The 10,172-nt window shown below is 39.4% G+C and overlaps 1 long non-coding RNA gene across 1 annotated transcript; it reads right to left on the bottom strand.

Annotated features, from left to right (window-relative positions):
• Positions 1–3,744: 3,744 nt before the first annotated feature.
• Positions 3,745–4,819, bottom strand: LOC123257239. Its single transcript, XR_006507252.1, has 2 exons — positions 4,761–4,819; positions 3,745–4,028 (listed from the first exon to the last, which is right to left on the bottom strand). It is a non-coding gene; the product is annotated as an uncharacterized LOC123257239 (long non-coding RNA).
• Between the last annotated feature and the right edge of the window lie 5,353 nt (positions 4,820–10,172).

Below are 10,172 nucleotides of genomic sequence, written 5' to 3' on the forward strand. Positions count from 1 at the left end.
GATATTGAAATGCATTTGTTCTATTCGGCTGCTTTAAAAATATACTTACGTTGAACACTTTTTCCATCATTGTCAGGGTGACATCTTCGGATCGGTCGAGTTACCGTGAAAGTCCTCGCACCCGCACCATTAAATTTACCACCAAAATTGGTGAATGTGACATCTTCGGCTCCGTCTGGTTACCGAGAAAGTCATTGCACCCGCAGAATTAAATTTGCCATCAACATTTAAGTTGCTAAGGTGCATAATATCGCATTAAATCGTGAAAGCATTTGATATAGCATTGGCCAAAGCTTCCGTTTATTTATTAATTTATTTGGTACTGAGTGAACCAGGCACTGCATTGTTATGGGTTGAACTGATATTGCAATGCATTTGTTCAATTCGGCTGCTTTAATAATATACTTGCGTTGAACACGTTTTCCATCACCTCCAGGGTGTCATCTTCGAATCGGTCGAGTTACCGCGAAAGTCCTTGCACCCGCAACATTAAATTTACCACCAAAATTGGTGAATGTGACATCTTCGGCTCGGTCGGGTTACCGAGAAAGTCATTGCACCCGCAACATTAAATTTACTAACATTTAAGTTGCTAAGGTGCATATATGGCATTAAATCGTAAAGCCATTTGTTATAGCGTAGGTACAATATTCAGTTTAGTTATTTATTTATTTGGTACAGAGTGAACCAGCCACTGAATTGTTTTGGGTTAAACTGAAATTGAAATGCAGTTGTTCTATTCGGCCGCTTTTAAAATATACTTTTTTTTTATATAGAAGGGTAATGTTTATTTAAAACTGTCCTTAGGGACAACCATTAAATGTTATGACATTAACTTCACTTATTGATAATTTACATATGAATTGGAGAACTAGATTAGAGTTTAATTAGGGCAGAAATTTAGCTTAATTTATGGTGGTTGATTATTGTTATGATATCCTGGAGAGGTCCAGCGGGTGCGTCCTTTTCAGTCTTCTGGGCCGGTCGCTGTTGTCCAGCAGGGAGTTGGCCAACAGGTTCGGGTGGTCATGTAGCTTCTGCGTGTATCGTGCGCTGCTTCTCTGGATCTCGTCCTTGACCCAAGGAAAATTGAGAACCTCATGGATGGTGTGGTTGTCATGATAGACATGGGCCCCAGTGGCGATTCGAATGGCTCTATTTTAGCATTAAATTTGCCATCAACATTTAAGTTGATAAGGTGCATATATCGCATTAGATCGTAAAGCCATTTGTTATAGCGTAGGCACAATATTCAGTTTAGTTATTTATTTATTTGGTACAGAGTGAACCAGCCACTGAATTGTTTTGGGTTAAACTGAAATTGAAATGCATTTGTTCTATTCGGCCGCTTTAAAAATATACTTGCGTTGAACACTTTTTCCATCATTGTCAGGGTGACATCTTCGGATCGGTTGAGTTACCGTGAAAGTCCTTGCACCCGCAACATTAAGTTTACCACCAAAATTGACCAGGGTGACATCTTTGGCTCGGTTATCGGGAATCTCATTGCACTCGCAACATTTAATTTACCACCAACATTTTAGTTGCTAAGGTGCATATATCGCATTAAACCGTAAAGCCATATGTTATAGCGTAGGTACAATATTCAGTTTAGTTATTTATTTATTTGGTACAGAGTGAACCAGCCACTGAATTGTTTTGGGTTAAACTGAAATTGAAATGCAGTTGTTCTATTCGGCCGCTTTTAAAATATACTTGCTGTTATGCTATTAGTAGTTTTAATAGCAGCCGAATAAATACACGCGTTTCAAATCAGGGTTCAATATATTTATTTTTGGTTCAATTTAACCCAAATCTATGCGGCTCCAATCAACTCCAAATCACAACAAAAACCAAACCAAGAGCTTGCGCAGAAGCTCAGCCAAAGCTCCCCAAAGCGCATACGCTACAAAAAACAATAAAGCGCATGCGAAACTGGGGACAAAACAAAGACGAAACATGCTGATAACAACAGCTGCAGCTTAGCATATTATTATCATTTTATATGCAATCTTTGGTGGCTGCTTGGCCCAACACTTGCATTGAACACTTTTTCCATCATTGTCAGGGTGACATCTTCGGATCGGTCGAGTTACCGTGAAAGTCCTTGCACCCGCAACATTAAGTTTACCACCAAAATTGACCAGGGTGGCATCTTTGGCTCGGTCGGGTTATCGAGAATGTCATTGCACTCGCAACATTTAATTTACCACCAAAATTTAAGTCGCTATGGCGCATATATCGCATTAAACCGTATGATCATTTGTTATAGCTTAGGCACAAGCTTCAGTTTAGTTATTTATTTATTTGCTTTAAATGCTTTCACCGCCAAGGTGTCATTTTCGGATCGGTCGAGTTACCGAGAAAGTCCTCGCACCCGCAACATTAAATTACCACCAAAATTGGCCAGGGTGGCATATTCGTCTCGGTCGGGTTACCGAGAAAGTCATTGCACCCGCAGCATTCAATTTGCCATCAACATTTAAGTTGCTAAGGTGCATATATCGCATTAAATCGTGAAAGCATTTGATATAGCATTGGCCAAAGCTTCCGTTTATTTATTAATTTATTTGGTACAGAGTGAACCAGGCACTGTTTGTTTTGGGTTGAACTGATATTGAAATTCATTTGATCATTCGGCTGCTTTAATAATATACTTGCGTTGAACACGTTTTCCATCACCTCCAGGGTGTCATCTTCGGCTCGGTCGAGTTACCAAGAAAGTTATTGCACCCACAGCATTAAATTACCACCAAAATTGGCCAGGGTGGCGTATTCGTCTCGGTCGGGTTACCGAGAAAGTCATTGCACCCGCAGCATTCAATTTGCCATCAACATTTAAGTTGCTAAGGTGCATATATCGCATTAAATCGTGAAAGCATTTGATATATCATTGGCCAAAGCTTCCGTTTATTTATTAATTTATTTGGTACAGAGTGAACCAGGCACTGCATTGTTTTGGGTTGAACTGATATTGCAATGCATTTGTTCAATTCGGCTGCTTTAATAATATACTTGCGTTGAACACGTTTTCCATCACCTCCAGGGTGTCATCTTCGAATCGGTCGAGTTACCGCGAAAGTCCTTGCACCCGCAACATTAAATTTAGCACCAAAATTGGTGAATGTGACATCTTCGGCTCCGTCTGGTTACCGAGAAAGTCATTGCACCCGCAGAATTAAATTTGCCATCAACATTTAAGTTGTTAAGGTGCATATATCGCATTAAATCGTGAAAGCATTTGATATAGCATTGGCCAAAGCTTCCGTTTATTTATTAATTTATTTGGTACAGAGTGAACCAGGCACTGCATTGTTTTGGGTTGAACTGATATTGCAATGCATTTGTTCAATTCGGCTGCTTTAATAATATACTTGCCACCAACATTTAGTTGCTAAGGTGCATATATCGCATTAAATTGTAGGAGCATTTGTTATAGCGTAGGCACAAGCTTCAGTTAAGTAATTTATTTTTTGAAGTGAAACTTCTTATACGACGCCGGAAAATGTTGCGTTAAACGTTTAACGCTCCAGTGGAGGGGGAATAGCGTTGAACGCTTAACGCAACTCGGAAGGAGAAGAGGAAAAGAGAAAGATAGAGTGCGAGAGAGAGAGAGAGTGAATGAGAGTAAGGTAAGGCGCATGCGTTGCTATGGCGATACACGTAGCGCGTAACAGCTGCCTAGACTAATATTAGTGCAACCGGTACTCCTTGCGGGAGATTTTAATATCAATTTCTCAGCTGAAGCTGAACCATTGCTGGCATTCCTCAGAGAGAAATTTTCATTAGAAATGATCAATGGAAGAAATGATCCGACGACAAAAGGAGGTACGACTATTGATGCGGTATTTGCGAGAAATATAGATAAAATAGATGTAAGACATTTCATATCGTATTTTAGTTATCATAATCCAATTGTAAATATTATAGATATGAATCCGTCAGAACCCAGAGATGATCATTGATTTGGACTTTGCTTTATAATAAATTTATAAAATGTGAATTGAAGAAAGTGTTGGTCACTCCACCTTATTGAAGTGAAACTTCTTATACGACGCCGGAAAATGTTGCGTTAAACGTTTAACGCTCCAGTGGAGGGGGAATAGCGTTGAATGCTTAACGCAACTCGGAAGGAGAAGAGGAAAAGAGAAAGATAGAGTGCGAGAAAGAGAGAGAGAGAGTGAATGAGAGTAAGGTATCGCCAGGCGCATGCGCTGCTATGCGGATACACGTAGCGCGTAACAGCTGCCTAGACTAATATTAGTGCCTATGCGTGAGTGCATCAAGCGTCCTATGTGCCGAAAATTCTTTTTCTTATTCTTATCTCGTATTTTGTTATTAAAGTGTTTCCCATAATTAATTCGTGTTCTATATAATATTGACGCACTACTTGTAGTATTAGTACAGTGAATAGTGATTCAAACAAACAATAAAATGAGTGACAGTGAAAATACGCATAACACAGCGGATTCCAGGTTATGTGGTGGTACGTTTCTCTTGAATATTTCAATTGTCCATAACAGATGCACCTTGTGGATCATATCATCTTGAAATTAATATCAATTGGATTGGCAAAAATTTTAATGGTTTGATTTTGAATTGATTTTACAGCGGAAAAAGACAGTGCAGCCGGTGTTTTAAGAGGAGGGAACAGAGCACAATATTATCGTGAATACCGAGCACGAAAGAAAGCAGAACTTGGACTTTGCTTTATAATAAATTTATAAAATGTGAATTGAAGAAAGTGTTGGTCACTCCACCTTATTTTTATCCTTTCCCTCCCGCTATTTTTCTTTTATACGAAATAATATGCATTTTTAAGAGAATTAAAAAACTAAGAAGTTTCACTTCTTTCGCGCGTAGGGACTCCACGCACACAATTTTTTTTGGTACGGTGTGAACCAGCCACTGCATTGTTTTGGGTTGAACTGATAATGAAATGCATTTTTTCTATTCGACCGCTTTAAAAATATAGAGAAAGTCCCCGCACCCGCAGCCTTAAATTTTGCAACTAACATTTAAGTTGCTAAGGTACATATATCGCATTAAATCGTAGGAGCATTTGTTTTAGCGTAGGCACAAGCTTCAGTTAAGTAATTTATTTTTTTTTTGGTACAGTGTGAACCAGCCACTGCATTGTTTTGGGTTGAACTGATATTGAAATTCATTTGTCCATTCGGCTGCTTTAATAATATACTTGCGTTGAACACTTTTTCCATCACCGCCAAGGTGTCATTTTCGGATCGGTCGAGTTACCGAGAAAGTCCTCGCACCCGCAACATTAAATTACCACCAAAATTGGCCAGGGTGGCATATTCGTCTCGGTCGGGTTACCGAGAAAGTCATTGCACCCGCAGCATTCAATTTGCCATCAACATTTAAGTTGCTAAGGTGCATATATCGCATTAAATCGTGAAAGGATATATCGCATTAAATCGTGAAAGCATTTGATATAGCATTGGCCAAAGCTTCCGTTTATTTATTAATTTATTTGGTACAGAGTGAACCAGGCACTGCATTGTTTTGGGTTGAACTGATATTGAAATTCATTTGTTCATTCGGCTGCTTTAATAATATACTTGCGTTGAACACTTTTTCCATCACCGCCAAGGTGTCATTTTCGGATCGGTCGAGTTACCGAGAAAGTCCTCGCACCCGCACCATTAAATTACCACCAAAATTGGCCAGGGTGGCGTATTCGTCTCGGTCGGGTTACCGAGAAAGTCATTGCACCCGCAGCATTAAATTGGCCATCAACATTTAAGTTGCTAAGGTGCATATATCGCATTAAATCGTGAAAGCATTTGTTATAGCATTGGCCAAAACATTAGTTTATTTATTAATTTATTTGGTACAGAGTGATTAAGGCACTGCATTGTTTCGGGTTGAACTGATATTGAAATGCATTTGTTCAATTCGGCTGCCTTAATAATATACTTGCGTTGAACACGTTTTCCATCACCTCCAGGGTGTCATCTTTGGATCGGTCGAGTTACCGTGAACGTCCTCGCACCCGCAACATTAAATTTACCACCAAAAGGGGCCAGGGTGGCATATTCAGCTCGGTCGGGTTACCGAAAAAGTCATTGCACACGCAGCATTAAATTTGCCACCAACAATTAAATTGCTAAGCTGCATATATTGCATTAAATCGTAGGAGCATTTGTAATATCGTAGGCACAAACTTCCGTTTAGTTATTTATTTATTTAGTACAGACTGAACCAGCCACTGAATTGTTTTGGGTTGAACTGAAATTGAAATGCATTTTTTCTATGCGGCCGCTTTAAAAATATACTTGCGTTGAACACTTTTTCCATCACCGCCAGGGCGACATCTTTGGCTCGGTCGGGGTGAGCATTAAATTTGCAACCAAAATTTAAGTTGCTAAGGTGCATATATCGCATTAAATCGTAGGAGCATTTGTTGTAGAGTGAACCAACCACTGAATTGTTTTGGGTTAAACTGAAACTGAAATGCATTTGTACATTGCACTTTAAAAATATACTTGCGTTGAACACTTTTTCCATCATTGTCAAAGTGACATCTTCGGATCGGTCTAGTTACCGTGAAAGTCCTCGCACCCGCAACATTAAATATACCACCAACATTTAAGTTGATAAGGTGCATATATCGCATTAAATCGTGAAAGCATTTGATATAGCATTGGCCAAAGCTTCAGTTTATTTATTAATTTATTTGGTACAGAGTGAACCAGGCACTGCATTGTTTTGGGTTGAACTGATATTGAAATGCATTTGTTCTATTCGGCTGCTTTAAAAATATACTTACGTTGAACACTTTTTCCATCATTGTCAGGGTGACATCTTCGGATCGGTCGAGTTACCGTGAAAGTCCTCGCACCCGCACCATTAAATTTACCACCAAAATTGGTGAATGTGACATCTTCGGCTCCGTCTGGTTACCGAGAAAGTCATTGCACCCGCAGAATTAAATTTGCCATCAACATTTAAGTTGCTAAGGTGCATAATATCGCATTAAATCGTGAAAGCATTTGATATAGCATTGGCCAAAGCTTCCGTTTATTTATTAATTTATTTGGTACTGAGTGAACCAGGCACTGCATTGTTATGGGTTGAACTGATATTGCAATGCATTTGTTCAATTCGGCTGCTTTAATAATATACTTGCGTTGAACACGTTTTCCATCACCTCCAGGGTGTCATCTTCGAATCGGTCGAGTTACCGCGAAAGTCCTTGCACCCGCAACATTAAATTTACCACCAAAATTGGTGAATGTGACATCTTCGGCTCGGTCGGGTTACCGAGAAAGTCATTGCACCCGCAACATTAAATTTACTAACATTTAAGTTGCTAAGGTGCATATATGGCATTAAATCGTAAAGCCATTTGTTATAGCGTAGGTACAATATTCAGTTTAGTTATTTATTTATTTGGTACAGAGTGAACCAGCCACTGAATTGTTTTGGGTTAAACTGAAATTGAAATGCAGTTGTTCTATTCGGCCGCTTTTAAAATATACTTTTTTTTTATATAGAAGGGTAATGTTTATTTAAAACTGTCCTTAGGGACAACCATTAAATGTTATGACATTAACTTCACTTATTGATAATTTACATATGAATTGGAGAACTAGATTAGAGTTTAATTAGGGCAGAAATTTAGCTTAATTTATGGTGGTTGATTATTGTTATGATATCCTGGAGAGGTCCAGCGGGTGCGTCCTTTTCAGTCTTCTGGGCCGGTCGCTGTTGTCCAGCAGGGAGTTGGCCAACAGGTTCGGGTGGTCATGTAGCTTCTGCGTGTATCGTGCGCTGCTTCTCTGGATCTCGTCCTTGACCCAAGGAAAATTGAGAACCTCATGGATGGTGCGGTTGTCATGATAGACATGGGCCCCATTGGCGATTCGAATGGCTCTATTTTAGCATTAAATTTGCCATCAACATTTAAGTTGATAAGGTGCATATATCGCATTAAACCGTAAAGCCATTTGTTATAGCGTAGGTACAATATTCAGTTTAGTTATTTATTTATTTGGTACAGAGTGAACCAGCCACTGAATTGTTTTGGGTTAAACTGAAATTGAAATGCAGTTGTTCTATTCGGCCGCTTTTAAAATATACTTGCTGTTATGCTATTAGTAGTTTTAATAGCAGCCGAATAAATACACGCGTTTCAAATCAGGGTTCAATATATTTATTTTTGGTTCAATTTAACCCAAATCTATGCGGCTCCAATCAACTCCAAATCACAACAAAAACCAAACCAAGAGCTTGCGCAGAAGCTCAGCCAAAGCTCCCCAAAGCGCATACGCTACAAAAAACAATAAAGCGCATGCGAAACTGGGGACAAAACAGAGACGAAACATGCTGATAACAACAGCTGCAGCTTAGCATATTATTATCATTTTATATGCAATCTTTGGTGGCTGCTTGGCCCAACACTTGCATTGAACACTTTTTCCATCATTGTCAGGGTGACATCTTCGGATCGGTCGAGTTACCGTGAAAGTCCTTGCACCCGCAACATTAAGTTTACCACCAAAATTGGTGAATGTGACATCTTCGGCTCCGTCTGGTTACCGAGAAAGTCATTGCACCCGCAGAATTAAATTTGCCATCAACATTTAAGTTGCTAAGGTGCATATATCGCATTAAATCGTGAAAGCATTTGATATAGCATTGGCCAAAGCTTCCGTTTATTTATTAATTTATTTGGTACTGAGTGAACCAGGCACTGCATTGTTATGGGTTGAACTGATATTGCAATGCATTTGTTCAATTCGGCTGCTTTAATAATATACTTGCGTTGAACACGTTTTCCATCACCTCCAGGGTGTCATCTTCGAATCGGTCGAGTTACCGCGAAAGTCCTTGCACCCGCAACATTAAATTTACCACCAAAATTGGTGAATGTGACATCTTCGGCTCGGTCGAGTTACCGAGAAAGTCATTGCACCCGCAACATTAAATTTACTAACATTTAAGTTGCTAAGGTGCATATATGGCATTAAATCGTGAAGCCATTTGTTATAGCGTAGGTACAATATTCAGTTTAGTTATTTATTTATTTGGTACAGAGTGAACCAGCCACTGAATTGTTTTGGGTTAAACTGAAATTGAAATGCAGTTGTTCTATTCGGCCGCTTTTAAAATATACTTGCTGTTATGCTATTAGTAGTTTTAATAGCAGCCGAATAAATACACGCGTTTCAAATCAGGGTTCAATATATTTATTTTTGGTTCAATTTAACCCAAATCTATGCGGCTCCAATCAACTCCAAATCACAACAAAAACCAAACCAAGAGCTTGCGCAGAAGCTCAGCCAAAGCTCCCCAAAGCGCATACGCTACAAAAAACAATAAAGCGCATGCGAAACTGGGGACAAAACAGAGACGAAACATGCTGATAACAACAGCTGCAGCTTAGCATATTATTATCATTTTATATGCAATCTTTGGTGGCTGCTTGGCCCAACACTTGCATTGAACACGTTTTCCATCACCTCCAGGGTGTCATCTTCGAATCGGTCGAGTTACCGCGAAAGTCCTTGCACCCGCAACATTAAATTTAGCACCAAAATTGGTGAATGTGACATCTTCGGCTCCGTCTGGTTACCGAGAAAGTCATTGCACCCGCAGAATTAAATTTGCCATCAACATTTAAGTTGTTAAGGTGCATATATCGCATTAAATCGTGAAAGCATTTGATATAGCATTGGCCAAAGCTTCCGTTTATTTATTAATTTATTTGGTACAGAGTGAACCAGGCACTGCATTGTTTTGGGTTGAACTGATATTGCAATGCATTTGTTCAATTCGGCTGCTTTAATAATATACTTGCCACCAACATTTAGTTGCTAAGGTGCATATATCGCATTAAATTGTAGGAGCATTTGTTATAGCGTAGGCACAAGCTTCAGTTAAGTAATTTATTTTTTGAAGTGAAACTTCTTATACGACGCCGGAAAATGTTGCGTTAAACGTTTAACGCTCCAGTGGAGGGGGAATAGCGTTGAATGCTTAACGCAACTCGGAAGGAGAAGAGGAAAAGAGAAAGATAGAGTGCGAGAAAGAGAGAGAGAGAGTGAATGAGAGTAAGGTATCGCCAGGCGCATGCGCTGCTATGCGGATACACGTAGCGCGTAACAGCTGCCTAGACTAATATTAGTGCCTATGCGTGAGTGCATCAA

This window comes from Drosophila ananassae, chromosome 3L (genome assembly GCF_017639315.1).
Source record: "Drosophila ananassae strain 14024-0371.13 chromosome 3L, ASM1763931v2, whole genome shotgun sequence".
NCBI classification, from domain to species: domain Eukaryota; kingdom Metazoa; phylum Arthropoda; class Insecta; order Diptera; family Drosophilidae; genus Drosophila; species Drosophila ananassae.